We start from the raw sequence: 16,940 nt of genomic DNA on the forward strand, positions 1-16,940 counted from the left end.
ATCTATTTTAGCTTAAGGAGAAATAAAATTAAATTACGTTTAACTGTTGGTCTTATCTGGTAAATTTTATATAGGCAATTAATAATTGGTTTAGTGGGTTAATAAATAAACTAACATTTATATGCTATTTGTATACTATTAAATCAATAATCTAATTTAAAAATAAAGTTGGAACAAATATTTATTATGTAGTAACACTTTCTACTTAAGGCTCTCACTTAATACATTTCTACAAGAGAAGGCTAGTTTTAGAAAGGTGTGCTGGCAGTAATTTGACTACACTTCACACAAATAAGAATTCTACCACTGATTGAAAGGAGCCATGGCAGCTAGAAATTATTTTTAAAAATCACACTGGTAACGGCTGAAAATGTAACTGGTAATTAAAGACTGGTTTTAACAATTTTTTACTCTATTTTACAAGGAGAAGTACGAGTTTTCAGACTACAGTTTCAAATGCAAAGAATATTAATGCAGATATTTAGAAGTTGATGTATTTTGCATAGTAATAAGCACATTACTTACACGGTACCTTTCAAATGAAGAGTATAAACCAAATCTGAAAACTAAAGCCCATATTTTCTCCCTTTGTATTTTGACCTAGTAATCATTAAAAGTGTGAGTGTTTATCAATAAAAATTACTGTAGTGCCACGTATTGTGGTAGAACATTGCTATTTCCCGAGATAAGTACAAAAACCATTCAATGTTAATTTGCATCACAAAATGACCTAACATATCTGGAATATAATGCACAGGCTTCATTGAAAAGAAACCATTATATTTTTCTCTGCAAAACAAAAAAATACAGACATCTGATTGGGCCTGCATGTGCTGGAGGAGGGAGGGTGAGAAGAGGGCTCATTTTCTATCTTACACCTATTGTTTTAGGCATTCTAAACTGCTCTATGGGAAGAAAAAGGAAACATACTGAATCCACTTTGCAGTTAATGTCTTAGTGATTTAAGAGGCAGAGTTTTCAAGTTATAGAAGGGAAACATTATGCTTTTCCTTTCCCAAAGCGATTGCCCAGGAAGAAGGCCCTCTGGTCCTTAGCCTACGCAAGGGGAAAAAAGGACATTACATCGGGCTGAAATCACTCCGAGACAGAAGAGGGGAAGTTTATGATGTGGCACTGTGCGCTGTATCTGGTCTGCAGCCAGGAAGTTTTCATTTTGTAGCTCTGCTGCCAGTACCTGCCCTGCATATTCAGGAATAAAAATACATCAGACCTCTACCTTAGAAACTGTGGATGTTACAAAGAATTAAAAGAGTTTATTTTTCTTTCTTCATCCTGAGTGTAATTACTATTTTTAAAAAGAAAGAGCTGAAACTATAGTAACTGGAGGGTTTTTTTTCCCCTTTTTAAACTCCTCAAACTACCTTCCCACAAAGCCATTTAAGTTAAATGGTACATTTACAGACTCACCTACCTGAAGGATATAACTTAAAACATCTGCTTAGACACATACATTCTGTTCAGATACAAAGAATGTGGCAAAAAAAAAGGAAAAATATAGGGCCATTATATTCTTAAAATGTGTGTTCTTCTGTATGTGTGTGTGTGTTCATTCATTAAAGAGATTTTTGACTGCAATTAGGTAGTCGGTCCTATAAAGGCTTCCTTGTGTGACCATGATTTCTAAAAATAAAATGCTCCAGTGAATATTTCTGCTAAATAATCACATCTTCAAAATTACTTTAAAGAAATCCCAATCCCTCATGTTACATTCAGCAATAATACCAGCTTTCCATAATAAGCCTTGGTTGTATACCTCACGCGTGGTCAACAATTAATTAGAAGGTTAAAAAAAGTCATGTTTACTCTATTAAGTAATAGACTAATTTCCTTGTCTGTCCCCACTTATTTACATTCGTGAATCTATTTTCTAATTTTGCAAATAAATAAATAAGCATATCTAAGCCAAAGCTGCCTATCTCCGGGGTTCGGGGAAGGATGCATTCTCTTGCTATCATTCTAACTCGCTGAAAGAATCACAGATGTGTGAAAAAGCAAGAGGGATAGTTGTTAGCTGTTTTAAAAAACACTTCGCATTCTATCAAGACCATTATCTACTGCTTTTTATATCCAATATACTAGAGATCCATGGTATCTAAGAACAATTTATATGAATTCTTCCTGTGCATCTTATCTATGACAACAAGATACACGAGGAAAACCAGACCACACTCGGGATACTATTTGGAAAAAGCAGGTTCTCACCAGGGACTGCTTCAGAGATCAGTTTCTCCAGTCTCTAGAAACAAGTTTAAGGTACTTTACTTAAATCATTACTAGAAGATTTGCACTGTCATTCTACATGAATCGCAACCACTTGCAGGATGAACAACATTGCTCCATTCATTTCAGATTTACAGCATTAAGAATTAATAAAGTCTCTATAACATCTGCATTATTAAAGAGTAATGATTCCTGTGGAAATCTGCCCATAATAAGTTTACTGTTTTTATCGCTTGTAATATCACCAATTTCGTTTACAATATCCTCAAAAGATAATCTTCATGTATACTTTGAACTTTGTTTACGACTGGTTATATTTTTAAAATAAATACAGAGATTTAACTTAGGCAATACAATGACAATGTACAACAAATGCATTATGGTGATGACAAATGAATGCTACTCATGTTATCACCTCAAACCCAAATATGTATACAACAGGTATCATATAATTTCCATACTTAGTAGGAATATGACTTTCCTTTTTGTAGTTAATGTTAAAATAATACCAAAGAAATGTGAGATAATGCTATATTGGATAATCTTTTCTATAACCTTATTTTTTCAATGGTATTCTTTGTTACAGAATTTTCTTTAATTATTTTTCTTGCACAGACAAAAACAACTAACATAAGAATATTGATGCTATCTATTTATTCTTAAGAGAGATAGGGAATGGGTGCTTTTAGCTCTCTTTACTTCTTTATACCTCAATACATCTGTAAAATAGTTACTACTGAAATCTTCTTTTGAGAAAAATTAATTCTAGTGTACTTTATAGAAGTTAATATTAAAATAACAAAATTTTCAGACTTTTTTCAGCATAGACTTTTTTCAGTGTGAGAAAGGTTATCAATAAGAACTGCTTTTAAGAAAAACCTGACAGTTTCCTTTGCTCACAAACTATAGCACATGATTAGAAATTATTTTCTTTCTCATGCTGTTATTCACTTACATACTGCATACTTGCTTCAATTCTCCAAGGGAAGAAATGTGGCTCTTGTGGGAAAGGTCCACCCCTTTCTACATGCTTGCTTCCTTGAACGAAAGAAACACACCCCCTAACATTCTTTGAAATATGTCCAACATGCACAGAATTGGAATAGCACTGTATTACTGACCAAATTAGAAAACCTTAAATGAGAGTCAAATATTGTTAAAGTGCGTGTGTTCTGAATCAGGACAACTAACTGATGCATACAGAGGTAACGGAAATGAACTACGTTCAGTCTCAGCCTAGTGTCTATGTTTGGACGCTCAGAACACTTGTGTTAGTGGACGAAATCTGTGAGTGTTTTTGTGCACTTGTGTGTGGTATGACAACTCAGGAGGAGACCCATAAATGTTACAGGTTTCTGAGGGCATCCTTTGAACTTTAGACATTAGGCGAATGCCTCCTCTCTTTCATAAATACTTTAAAGAAAAAAATACTCAGAAACTGAAGTATCCATCTTTCATAAGCAGAATCAGAAAGTTGTCTGAAGTCACAGAAGTGCATGAATATTGAAAGTCTACGCTCACCATCCTAATGACAGAAAACTCACATCAAAGTTGGTATCCACTAACTTCCACCTCATTTGACAATTTTCTGGTCATAAACTGTCTTCCAACAAGTTTTCCTTCTATTATGTAGAATACTATGCTCCCAAAGCAAGTTTTTTTTAATTGTTATTTTCTAATAAGGAGACACACTCCATACTTGTGGGAATCTGTGCATTTATCTTTTAATTTTCCTAAACCCTCTTTTTTTTTATTCCATTTTTACATAGAAATCTGCAAGTGTAAAGACACAGTGTGAGCAAAATTTTATATCTCTTTTAAGGTATTCTAGTGTTTAAATGAAACGGTTAGTCCTTTTGCAATTTGTTCATCAGGCATTTGCGGATGAGCTCAGCTATATAATTTCCAGGCCTACAAAATGGAAGCTCTGCTACTCCGCCTATGTTTTTCACTTGGAATAAGAGTGGATGTAAAGTGAATATATAAACTGGACCTGAAGGTAATAAACTTATTAAAACTTAATAAGATATTGTTATGGTCAAAGAAAACCTGCTAGTGTGTGCCACAAATCCACTCACATGAAACATCTCATTCACTGGAACTTCCTATCTTATTATAATAATGCACAGAAAATTAAACACATAAATATTAATTTTATGTATCACAGAAGATGTAGGCAATGAAAATGCAATGTTTACATTTATGGGTGACTCATTAGTGTTTTATTGTGTGAAACACTAGGAGGCATCAGTTGGGTAAAAAAGGACTTCAAATTTTAAAGAAGCAAGAAATTACTGTAGAGTTGGATGCGTAAAGAGTAGGGGTTTTCAAAATGTTATTATGTAAACCAAAACTTTATTCTCTGAAATAATCTCTCTGAAAACAGCATATCTTGTAAAGAATGACCTTTATAAAACATTCATGAAATACATATAATTTGACGAATAAACACCTATCAAGATCTATTTCAAATGTATGGATTCATTAACTATGTAATTCCACATTTTTGTGAAGAATATATTTGGTAACAGAATAACATAATGGCTATTGACTACCATGCATTTTCTGCTCGATTACTCAATACCATGAGAGTATCTTTTATTTCTGGCAAATTCTGTTTTGTGCTCTCTACAATGCCTCTGAAAATGTCTACTGCAATTAAGACGTATAATAATAACTTTCATATAGCATCCAGAACTTTAAGTCTGTTCAGAAGGAAGTGATGGAACTTAAAATGAAAGCAATGAGGATGTATATAAAAAGTACGTTTTCTCTTATTTCACTATTGAAAGCCTGTCATTTGAAAACTGAGTTTTCTACTGTTTGAATGGCTCTTCATAATGATGAAGCAACAGGGTCGTGGTATACTTATCTAGCAATCATTTGAAATTGGAGTGTCTTGCCGTTCCTCAACAATCAGCTTTTATCTTTGACCTATCAAAATAACATGTGAACTGCGTAATCCGCCTTTTGTAAGGTGCACAGACTCTGTTGTCGCTCCTGGTTTTGTGAATCGCCTCTGTAATCTGGTTTGATTTCCTAAAGATGACAGATCTCGGTGAACAGTCAGGCTTTACTGAGTGCAGGGCAGTCCACGCGCCCATGAGATTAAGGTACAGTGCTGAGGACGGGATCTTAATCACCTACCCTTCCACGTGCAGCACACAGACTGAGCACCAGTGATGAAATCTTTTCATTATGTCCAGGCAATCACTGCATTCATAAAATGAATATGTGCATTTTTATAAGTTTTAGACATTAATTTGTGTGGTGTTTTCTCAGAGGATGTGCTTTGGAAAAAAAAAGTAGAACTTTATTAATTGTCTCTTTAAAGTCCACTCTGTGATCCTTAATTGCATATGAAATTCTTCCATGTTGCTCTGAATCGTGTCCCTGAAGCCAGGGTTCTCTGTTTAATAACTATTTTTTTTGTTGTTATGAAGCACAAGTGTTGCTGCACAGATATTTCCCCATTTTTGTCACTTTCTGAGATTTCATAGACTCAAAATATACCGCACGTAGAGTTGGGAAATAAACCCACAAAATATACTACAATAAACAGAAGAAAGTTTTGAAATATAATGTTAACATATGCCGAGCAGTTATTTAGCTCAGTTTTTTATAAAAGAAGTTTAAATACAATAAATCACTTATTGGAAAGATATGGTTGTAGTGTTATGCAATTTATTGATTTGGTAAAGTGAGGGCCAAGGAAGACACTCACAGACATCTGAAAAATATAAAACATGATGCTTTTCCAGGATTCAATTTTGAATCATTAGATAGCCCTTTTCCCTAATGGAATGAACCCCTTCCCCCAAATTTTGAAAATTGAATATGTTTACAAAGAAGAAAAGAGGCAAGGTATAGTAAAGTCCTTGTTATTTAAATTTCATGTATTTAATGTTGATATGTTTTTGTTCTGAAAAGTTAACATATATGATTGCATACTTTTAAAGCAGGAACAGCTCAGGAAAGCTGGAACATTGACTCGTTATAAAGTGCTCATTTGTTACTTAAACCCCAGAAACAGATTAAAATTTAATAAAAGTTACATCTTTAATATTCTCTTTCACTATATTCCACAGCAATCAGAATGTAAATAGAGCAATTAATGAATGAGGTAACATACTGTCTTTAGTAAGAAGTCCGGAAAATATGCCACAAATACTCCAAAGCCGTGTGAATTACATTAGTAAAAAACAGATTTTTATAAAGTTTAGTAAAACCTGAAGTAAGGATAACTGCCAACTATTGTCTCCTTAACTCGACTAGGGGACCACATCTTAAACAAACGTTGAGTTTAACGTGTGTTTTGATGAAAACTTTTAGATTTGAGTTAGAAGTCTAATACGTAGCCAAATATACTTTCCTACAAAGAGAACGAGATACTTAGTTTTAGAGATTTTTCTTCCCTCTTGAGATAGGACATTAGACATGTACATCTTCTACCTGTCAAGTTCTGAATCTACTTGCTTTAGAACTACCTCTTTAACTTAATAAATCATTTCATGCATATACTGGAAGACAAATATATGGTTTATTAACTGCTTTATATTCAACCAAAACTCCTTGTGCCATATTGGTACATACTCAACGTTTTCAAAGACTGGTCAAAACTGATATTATTTTTAAAATGAAATAAGATGTTTTAGTTTCAAATTGGAGATTGTCAATCTCTTTAAAGCTAAAATTAGTATGCATACAGAGGTTAAATGGGGTTCACAGGTGGTCACATTTCCATGTCCTACCAAGTCTCTAGGGATTGGAGTTATTATATTCTACATAAACATCTTTACTCTGCAACCGCAATTCTATTGCAAGGTGCCAGTGAAAAAGAGGCTGGTCACTCTTTTTGACTGGTATAATGAGGTAGCTAGAGTTCCTTTTATAGCGCTTAGAAAATATAGGCAGTCACTAACTATTTCACAAGACAGTTACTATTAGAGTTAGTATCAGATTCACAATAGTAAAATGCACTTTGTGTCAAAGCAATTCTCCACTGAGGACCGTTAAAGAACTGGCAGAGAGCCTGATTCTGCTTTATACTGTCAGCATTTACATATAAAGGAATTTTATACAAAAGACACACATTCCTAAAATGTGAAGAGAGAGGGCTTTTCTCCCAAAATGGTAACTAGTGGACCTAGAATAGTCTCAGACATGTTTCAGACATACAATTTCCTTTAAGAATGAATAGCCATATTCTGGGAAGGCGATAACACTAACATTAAATTTAAATACTTGCATAATATTTAATAACACAATGAACAATGTGCCATGTCTACATATACTTCCTTTGTGCCAAACTTTATCACTGAGTTTGGTAACTTTCATCCAAAGTCCAAACAGAAGGCAATTTAAGTGACTTAACCTTATTTGTTTTTAAACAGCTATGTATTTGACTTGACATAAAGAGCAATGCACATACTGAAATCCCAACAAGAATTGTGAAATGTGTAGACTACCATGGCCAGTGTATTACTTTTTGTCTACACCAGTTAAGAAGCCCTCTATCAAGCCAGCACTTTGGTAATGGAAGGAGATGCACAAAGGTATACTCTGACAGACAGCCATGCTTTAGCTCAAACTAATCCCAAGATTTAGTGGCTCAGAAGCATAACCCAAAGCAAATCAGTCTTTAGTGGGACCCATAGGAGCATCTTTCCACAGTGAACTAACAGCTAAATCTTAAGGCATGTACTTCAAGGTCACGGAACATTCTGTGAAATATTAAAGTCCACCAGGTTCCACATGCTCCACCATATCAAACATGCTAATGATGTGAACTAACTTCATGAAACTTTAAACACACTGATGTGACAAGAACGAGTCAGGAGTGATTTCAATAACTGATGGCAAACAGATAGGACTATCTAAAAAGTTACTTTCAGCAACACACAAGGAAATCATGGAATCTAAGAAAAGAACGCACAACAAGCCTCAACTTCAAGCCTTCAAAGAGGCACAGCGATAGACCCAGTGCCGTGGAATATAATGATGCAGATTTCAGAGACAATACCCCGGCTATTTCTATTTCCTGGAGAAATGTCAGAGGTACTTACATGAAGGAAGAACCGATCAGATTAGTCCTTGGGATATTTTCCTTTCTTAAGAGAGAGACAGAAAAAAACAAAAACAAAAACAAAAAAACACAACAACAACAATAATCTTTACTTCGTCCAGCCTTGAAGTGCTTCTCCACCTGATTCAAACATGCAGTCACGGCGACCCACACAGAACCTTCAAAGTCAATCCAATAGCAGCCCGAAGATGTCTGGGTGTACGCGTGTGCTCAAGTGTCTGACTGCGAGCAGAGCGAGCAGAGAGCTGGAGACGATGTGTGTGTGTGCGTGTGTGTGTGTGTGTGTATGTGTGTGTGCGTGTGTGTGTGTGCGCGCGCGCGCGCGCGCGGAAGGAGCGCGCGCGGGGGAGGCGCGCTCGGGGCCGCGCATTCGCGCGCGCCGAGGCCGCTCCAAGCAGCAGGAGGAGGGGGAGGAAGGGGAGGAGGAGGAGGAGGAGAAAGTGGCTCTCAGCGGCCCGCAGGATTAAAAGTAACCAGACTCGTCCAGAAAACTGCGTCCAGGAAGGAAGTGACAGAAGACGAATGGGAAAAGGCGAGCCGCTCTCAGCCTTTGAAACATCGCGTAAAAAAGGCGGGGGGCGGGGGGAGTGGAAGGATGTTGGGAGGGGAGGCGGGGGTGGCAGAGAAAACGGAGCACGCGGCTTGGGGTTCTAAGCAGCACATCCCATGAAGTGCCTCTTGCCTTCTTGTCCTTTATTTTATTTTGTCCTTGCCTTTGCCTTTGCCTCGCGCTGCCTTCTTCCTCTCTCTCCCTCACAATCCCAAACCGTTGACTCTCTCTCTCAGGAGCTGGAGAAATCATCAGTTTCACTCTTGCAAAAGGGGGGCGGGACCAGACCTCGGAGCATTTTAATAAAACAAACATAACAGCAGTTCCCTCCTCACCCCTCCCGTCTCAACTAGATTGATAAATTACTCCACTACACTACTTTAATTATGTATATGGTATGCAGAATAAATCACTGAACATCAGTACCTCAATCAAGCACTTTTAAATGATAATTGCATCTTGGTGAATCAATCTTTCCATTCCTGACATTTTGCTAATTTTAGTTTTACGGTGGGGTAATGGCACATGCCATACGCAAACCTAATGACAATTCTTTATTGCTCGAAATGAAGACAACGCCGCGAGCGGCGGCTCCCTGCTCACTGCCGGCGCCTCTGAGGACGCTCGGAGAACCGAGTCTCCGGCTGCTGCGCGCTCGCTCCCCGGGGACGCTGCGAGCCAGCCTGCAGGAAAGTCCTTCTAAAGTCGGGATCTTTCCTCTGACCAATAGGAGCGCGACCCTAATAGTTGCTCTTGTGACTCCCCCCCCACTAGTTTGGAGACGCGTTAACCACTTCGTTCTTCCACCGGTCCGAGCGCTCCTCCGTTACTCACGCGTAAAAGCCCCAGTCCAGGATGTCTGCAGCACTCGATTCCAGCGCGCTTTTCCTTCACGCCCAGAATACGCGGGTTTCGGCCCTGAGAGGCTGGAGGGCTAGAAAGGGAGCCGAAACGCTTCTCAAGTGTTAGTAATGTACAAAATAATAAAAGGATTACCAGTATTTGAACTCTCGACTTCATCTCCGGGCCATGAACTTTCTAATCAGGTTGGAAATATTTACCGAGGCGGCAGCTTCCTCGGAGATTTCCCCCTCCCTTCTCCCACAATATCTCTTCCACACCTTACTGGATTTTATCCAAGGCATTAACATGTAAACTAAACCAACTTCCCAAATGCATTAGGCTTCCCTATCCGATAGCTGATGACTTCACTTATCCTGAAGAGTTTCAGCTGCACAGGAAGCAGCAATAGAGACTGATAAGGAAGATACTTATACTAAGGTTTAAGCCCAGTAAATACTTTTCCTTATCAAAAAGAAAAAAGGTTAATATTCAAGATTTAGGAAAGGCTACTAGGGATTGAGCACCTCCCCTCCCTATCCAATTACACCACGCCCAATAAAGCCAAAGATAAAATATACCAACTAGTACACAAACCATGAAAAGATAAGATTACATGCCAGTAGAACTACAGACTATATAAAATGTTTAAACCAAATTAAAAATTTTTAATATTGTGAAAAGAAGAAGAGAAAATACATTGGGGAAATAAAAATACTGAATGTACCAGAGTACACAATAGTAGTATACTGAAATATCTAGCTAATTAAAGATATTTCCTCACTTTAAAAAAATTCCTCTCAGCACTATGTGTTTAACTCAATGACTAGTTCCATTTCCCGTTAAATTCTGCACTGTGCCTCCAGACTATTTTAATGCATGAGGGCAGTGTGAATCAAAAAGCCTCCTTCTTCATTATAGGGGCTATTTGATCTGAGTAGCTTTTCTCAGAAGAGTGGGCTCAACATTTAGGTGTCTGCCCCAAGGCTTCACTTGAAAGGGGAAGGTTGATTTTACAGGCAAGTACAACTAGATCTGAATAATCTTCAGGCTTCTGGCTCATCTCCATTGTGACTATCAGCCCAGAATCGATGAATCTTTTGCCATTGTTATAGGAGAGCATGGCAAACTGTCACAAAGCAAAAACTATCTGAAACACTATTATTTCTTGCAGATTAGTATCTACAATATATTTGCTTGCCTGTTTGCTTTTCATCTGGTGAGTTTGCTACTACCATGAATTCATTTCAATAATATGGCAGAGATAATCTGTATCAGGTTTTCATTTAAGGTACAACTTCAAGAAAAAATCCAAAAATTTAAAGGTGCATTGACATTTTGAATACTAAGATACGTCTATACAGGGTGGAAGTTAATTTTTCGAGATTCACAAACGTCCTGACAAAGCAAATTGTTTGTAGGAACATTTGTTTATTGCCATAATGTCTGAAATTAACATAATGAATTGTAACAGCTTATTTTACATGAGCAAATAAGACATAGGCAATACATGATTCTCACCACAGTACTCTTTAGTTTTATTTTCCTTCAAAAAGAAAACTGTTTTACCTTTTAACATTTTTAAGAATTATTTAATAATAAACATTATAACAAACCCATAACTATCAATGATAATACAAGCATTCAAATGTATGTATAACCCCACATTGTGGATAGTTTGAAAACAATTTAGATCTGGATTATATCACAGTTGGCCTTTTAAAATATAAGATATTCCCCTCAGCAGATTTAGCTTCTTAATTATGTGTGACCTAAGTTAATATTAGCATTTGTTTCCCTCCCATGAGCCTTTATAGTTGAAGTGGAACAGAAGTGTGCAGAAATATACAATAGAAGAAAACCGCCTGAGACTTAAAATTATTCACCGGTAATCCACAAAGTGGTTAATCCAAGACATGCTTTGTGTTCATCTTTAAATACTTCTGAATTTTTTTTTTTTTTTAAACCAAAATCGTCCTGATGCTGGCCACCAAATGGTACTTGGCTAGGATGAGAGTATTTTCTGGTGTCGGGAGAAGCATGTACTAGGTGTTAGGAGGCCTGGATTCTCTGGTTCAAGATTTGTGCCCAACTAACGAGCGTGTCCTTTCTGGGCTTCAGTTTGCTTACGCGTTAAATGATTTCTCCAATCTATTCCAGTTCTATGATTGGAAAGTAGAAAATTCTTATACCCTTTAAGCCAATTGGAAGCTAGTGGCCTACCCTGTTAAATAAAAGGTGACACTTCCTGTAAGAGAAAATGATGTCTGGGACTGATGTACTATTTAAACCAGCTTTTTTTCTTCCCAATCACCAAACATTTCCTTCATTAAATAAGTATCATAAGTGCTTTATTAAACATGTAAATACATATTAACTTGTTTCTTCCCCCCAAAGAATCGTTTAGCAATATATTTAACTAAAGTGCCACAGAAGTTACAGAGAGCATGACTCAGGATTTAACTCTAGGGAAAGCTCATTTCTAATTTCTGTTCAGGGTTGCATATCATCTTACTCCACCCTCCACTTCTTACTACTTCCTTACATTAAATCAGCAGTCTACCTGTGCTCTGGGTCTGCCTGCTTTTAAGCTTGGCCCACGCTGGGTGTAGCTCTTGAAGTGAGCTTTAAAAAATTATTCTAAAGTAAGCTGGGGCGGTTGCCACAGCAACCCACCCTAAAATGAAGAAAGTCTATAGATTAATCTACCCCTCAATATTATTCAACTGTATAGTATCTGTTCTTCAGCCAGAATACTTTCAACACAAACATGACAACTGAACATATAAGTTCAGATATAAAAAATAGTAAGATACAAATTCCAAGAGCATAAAAAAATGTTATATCTTTTTATAGTTACAGTAGAGATGACATACAAAACTTCCGCTGAAATGGATTAATTGTAAAACAGACTTGCAAAGGTATGCCCTGAAAGGTGACATGAGAGCTTTAAGCAAAATGGTATAGTATTGCTATATGATAAGTCACCTAATGGTTATGCAAGACTCTATCACTTTTACACATGTTAACATTATAAGTACTTAATGACAAAGAGTTTGTGGCAGTTTTACCTTTATGAATTAACTTTGTGATGGATGATAACAAATGTGAAGCACTTACCACGTACACATACAGTCATTTGCCTTCCATTCTTCACTTCATCTCTTCATAGAAGTTACTTCACAGTTTGCAACTCTTCTTTGGCACCTTAAAATGCATAAGTACAAGGTAAATAGTTAAAAAAATTTTTTTTAAAGAATGTTGATACCAAAATACATTCAGATTAATTTATTTCTAAAACTTCTAATCTGAACTAACATTAATGTTAATTCTAATTTTAAACCAAATGAACGTGTATTGAATATAAAATAATTAAAATGATCATTAATTGTGATAATACCTATAACCTGTAATATAAATAGTGCCAAATAGTTAAATTTCAAAAATTCTTTAGGTACGGCCTCAGTCCATGCACAGTATACACCATACGGACTGCTTGTGATTGAGAATCTGCAATATAAAAAGGATTTGTTATTCCAAGCCAAGGTTTAATCATATCCTTTATCTCATATCTAAAGATCCTATATTTATCTTTATTTTTGTATATTTTAATATCTGATGAAGAATTACAAGGAAGAAAGTCAAATCCATCATATTTCAAGCTAACAAAATTTGTCTAGTTGGGATACTGAAGTTGCAACTAAAGTTGCTGAAAGGGCTTTTTTATATGCTTAAAAGCCAATTTTAATACTTTGGGATTAAGGATGTGAATTCAGTACACTTAATGAATTCTATTACCAATAATACCTGATCCTTCCAAGGAGTGTTTAACTGTACTGAGTACAGACAAGGGCTCTTGTGTTCTAGTCTCCGTTTGAAGCCAGCTTTCAATGGCTTTGAACACACAAATGGACTTTTCCTTGGTTTCAGAATGGTCTAGTCCTCCCAACCTTGAGACATATCAGACCATGAAGGTCAATAACCATTTTCCAATTTGTATTAGCAAGAAGACTTTTCATAGTCAAGAGTCATTAAGACTTACAAAGCCTCTATATTTGGGTTGATATTCTTAAGTTTATTTTTATTTTTAAGTTGCTTCACAGTCAAGGAGAAATGAAGAATTTTGGCCACTTTTATTTTAGGGGTGTTAGGTGAGTTTAGTCTTTTAGACTCAGGCCCACAGTGAGTTAGTCTCAACTTGGTAGTCAGTACTAGGTGACCTGGTGAATTACCATTCTCCCAGCTCTGCTTGGTTTTACAGTCTATTAAGCAGGAATCATAATACACATCTCCCAGGGCCTTTTCACCTTACAGAAATGCAATCTTCATGAAATAATGTCTGAAAGCTATGTTAAAGCTTTTTAAAATGCCACTACAAATTACATTTCTTCCTTTTCCTGGATCAGTATGCCCAAATAAGGCTTGATCACTAATTTTCTTGCGAATGTGTAGTTCATTAAAAAGTATCCATATGCATGGCTAAATTTAATAGACTTTACCTTTTATTTACAAAATTGTTAAATGTTCTTCAGAACATTGATTCTAACCCATTTCATGAAATATCACAGAACCCTTCAATTCAAAGAAAGGATTTTCACACTTCCCCTTTTAACTGTTTTTTCCAGATACCTCTATGTGTGTGCCCTTTAATTTCAAAAGATCTTTACATGGGATCGGGGTAGGCATGGGGGTTAAAAATACCGCCCTGCATTTTGGCGCCCACTCCTTTGTCTGGGAAGAACAAGGCTGGGATTCAGTCCGGACAGCCCCTTTTAAAGACCCAGACCCGGGACGCCTCTAGTTTCAGCAGCTCAGTCCGCTGAGTTATTGACTGCGGGCAGCAGCAGTCCCTCAGGTTGATTTGTGTGGAAAGTGAATCCTCGCTGGCTAGGCGTTCAGCAGAGGCGCAGCAGCCGCAAAGCCAGCCAATTATTGCCGGTCCTCCCCTCTAACACCGCTCTCACCACCTATACCCTCCTTTCTGTGTCGGTCTCCACTTACCCCCACCCACTTTTCCCCGCGCGGACGGAGCTGAGCGGGGGCTCCCTCCCGGGAGCGTGTCTAGAGCTCGGAGGCAGCTGGTAGGGGGTGAGTGCGCCACGTGCGAGCGCCCCAGGCGAGGAGGAAGCGGGCTCTGGCCCTTCTGGGGGCCTGCTGGGCCTGGGCGCGCGGAGGGGAGGCCGAGCTGCCTCGGTGGGGCGTGCACCGGGTGGCGTCTAGAGCGGGGAAGTCACCGCTTGGGAGCGGGTTGGCGGGGGAGGCAAACGGCCGGTGGCTTGGCGAGGAGGCCGCGTGGCGGGCTCCCGGGAACGGAGGAGGACGCAACGGTGGTGGGTGGGTTTTGGAAACGGGCGGTGGCGGCGTCAGGGGAGGTGCCCTACTGGTCTGGTGGGGGGACCTGGAGGATATTTACCCTTGGTTGGCGAAAGACGACCCCGCAACTCTGGGCGCAAGCGCCGAGCCACGCACAGAGTGAGCCCACCCACGCACGTGCACAAAGCGCTGGCACGCTGTCGGCGCCCGGCGGCACAGGCGGCCCGAGCGCTCCGCCGCAGCGCTTCGCAAGCCTGGGAGAGCGAGGGGGTGGTGCGCGCAGGTCGGGCCGCCGCCCGGGTCCAGCGCCAGCCAGCCTGCTTTCTCACCTGGCACACCGGGAGGAAAGGACGGGGGTCCACGAGCTTGATTTATTAGCCCAAGCTCTCGGGGGGTCCATAGGACTGTTTTAAAAAACCAACCAACCGTTGGCTCTAACAGTGAAGCTCCCTCAGTGGATATGTACGCATCTTGGCTAGAGAAAGGCCACAAACTACAAGGAGAAATGGGATATGAGGGAGAAAACACAAAAAAAATCCCCCCAATTTCCTTTCCTCTTCCATCTCTCTTTATTGGTTTGCACGTGAGAACAGTACGGGGATCTCTTGCTAAATTATCAGCGCGAAGTGGAAATGCCTGTGCTGTGTTTCTGTCTATGGAGCTCTGGGAAGATTAGTGCTCCAAAGGCATAGTGCTGTACCTGGCTGAATAAATTAAAGATGTAGAATGTTTATCTTGTCATGTTCTTGAAGCTATAAGCTGCTACCAATATGGCAGCCCCGGCCACATTGTGGTTCTTTGAGTTAAATAAACTTAAATAAAATTTAAAATCAGTTCCTCAGATACACTAGTCACATTTCAGGAGCTCAATAGCCACAGGCGGCTAGTGGCTACCTAATTTGACTGCCCGATTTTAACGTTTCCGTCATTACGTAGAGTTCTGTTGGCATGTGCTGCTATAGAATTTCAAATGAATATGGTTTAAAAAAGAAAGAACCTGCTTTATGATACCAGTAAATTTTAGGACACTCTTGGCATTTGTATTTCTTGGCACTAGTGTGAAAAGTTGTAAAGTCAGAATTTCGGTATCTTCCTGCTGAAAGAGGTCTTAGGGAACACTTAATGCAGTAACTAATTTTTTACAAGGAAGGGAAGTTAAGAGATGTGCCCCCAAATCATGACATCAATTTGGAAAGGAGATAAGGTCACCTGACAGGGTATAGTACACTTTGTGCCAGCCCAGGGCAGTTGCCTGGGGTTAGTGAAGCAAATTAACTCTACAGAAAGGTGACCTGACAGAAGATTTTAGACAACAGTTCCCTTTTACAAGAGAAAAATATTTCTAAGTATTCTTCCAGGAAGAAATTCCATTTAATAAAGAATAAGGTGTATGGGGAATGATGCTATCTCCCAAACTAAAAATTTATTATTGGTGGTGTCCTGGATTTGTATAATGCCTTTTTAAAGAGACTAATTGGTATAATATTGTACTTACTTCTATTTAAAAAATTCTGAGGAAATGGAATTATCCTTTTAAAGTTACAGCTGAAAGCACTCTTAAGGGCAGGGAGGAAAGGTGTTACATAAGGTGAGAATTGTTAGCAAAGCATAATCTTCCTCAAATTCGATGAAGGTGTTATCAGATATATTGATTATGTCTTAGACTGATATCACTAGGGTGGCATTTGACTGGAAAGGTTTATAACATGAACAAAACTTAATTACAAATTACACTATTTGAGACATGAAAGACAACAGAAGACATTATACAGATTTAGAGGCAAAGCACAAACTTTCTAACTTCAATGCTTTGGTTGGTTGGTTGGTTTTGCCATGATTATCCCCTATATTTCTTCTTGCTATTTTGGGGTGAAATGTTGGTATTAATTCTGGCCATTTATGGTAATTAGC

General features: G+C 38.3%; 1 protein-coding gene across 7 annotated transcripts in view; it reads right to left on the minus strand.

Moving 5' to 3' along the window:
• The window catches only part of MEF2C (myocyte enhancer factor 2C), a 155,099-nt gene extending 139,899 nt beyond the window's left edge, over window positions 1-15,200 (minus strand). For 2 of the 7 annotated variants that reach the window (XM_079916164.1, XM_079916163.1), the window contains exons 1-2: window positions 15,130-15,200; window positions 12,837-12,923 (exon numbers count right to left, since the gene is read on the minus strand). The gene's annotated coding sequence lies outside the window, so the exon portion shown is untranslated. Of the gene's footprint in view, window positions 1-8,306; window positions 8,778-12,836; window positions 12,924-14,717; window positions 14,814-15,129 lie in introns of those variants that run through there. The other 5 variants (XM_079916162.1, XM_079916161.1, XM_079916165.1 and 2 more) reach the window with 4 other exon arrangements.
• Between the last annotated feature and the right edge of the window lie 1,740 nt (window positions 15,201-16,940).

Source organism: Stenella coeruleoalba, assembly GCF_951394435.1.
Source record: "Stenella coeruleoalba genome assembly, chromosome: 3".
NCBI classification, from domain to species: Eukaryota; Metazoa; Chordata; class Mammalia; order Artiodactyla; family Delphinidae; genus Stenella; species Stenella coeruleoalba.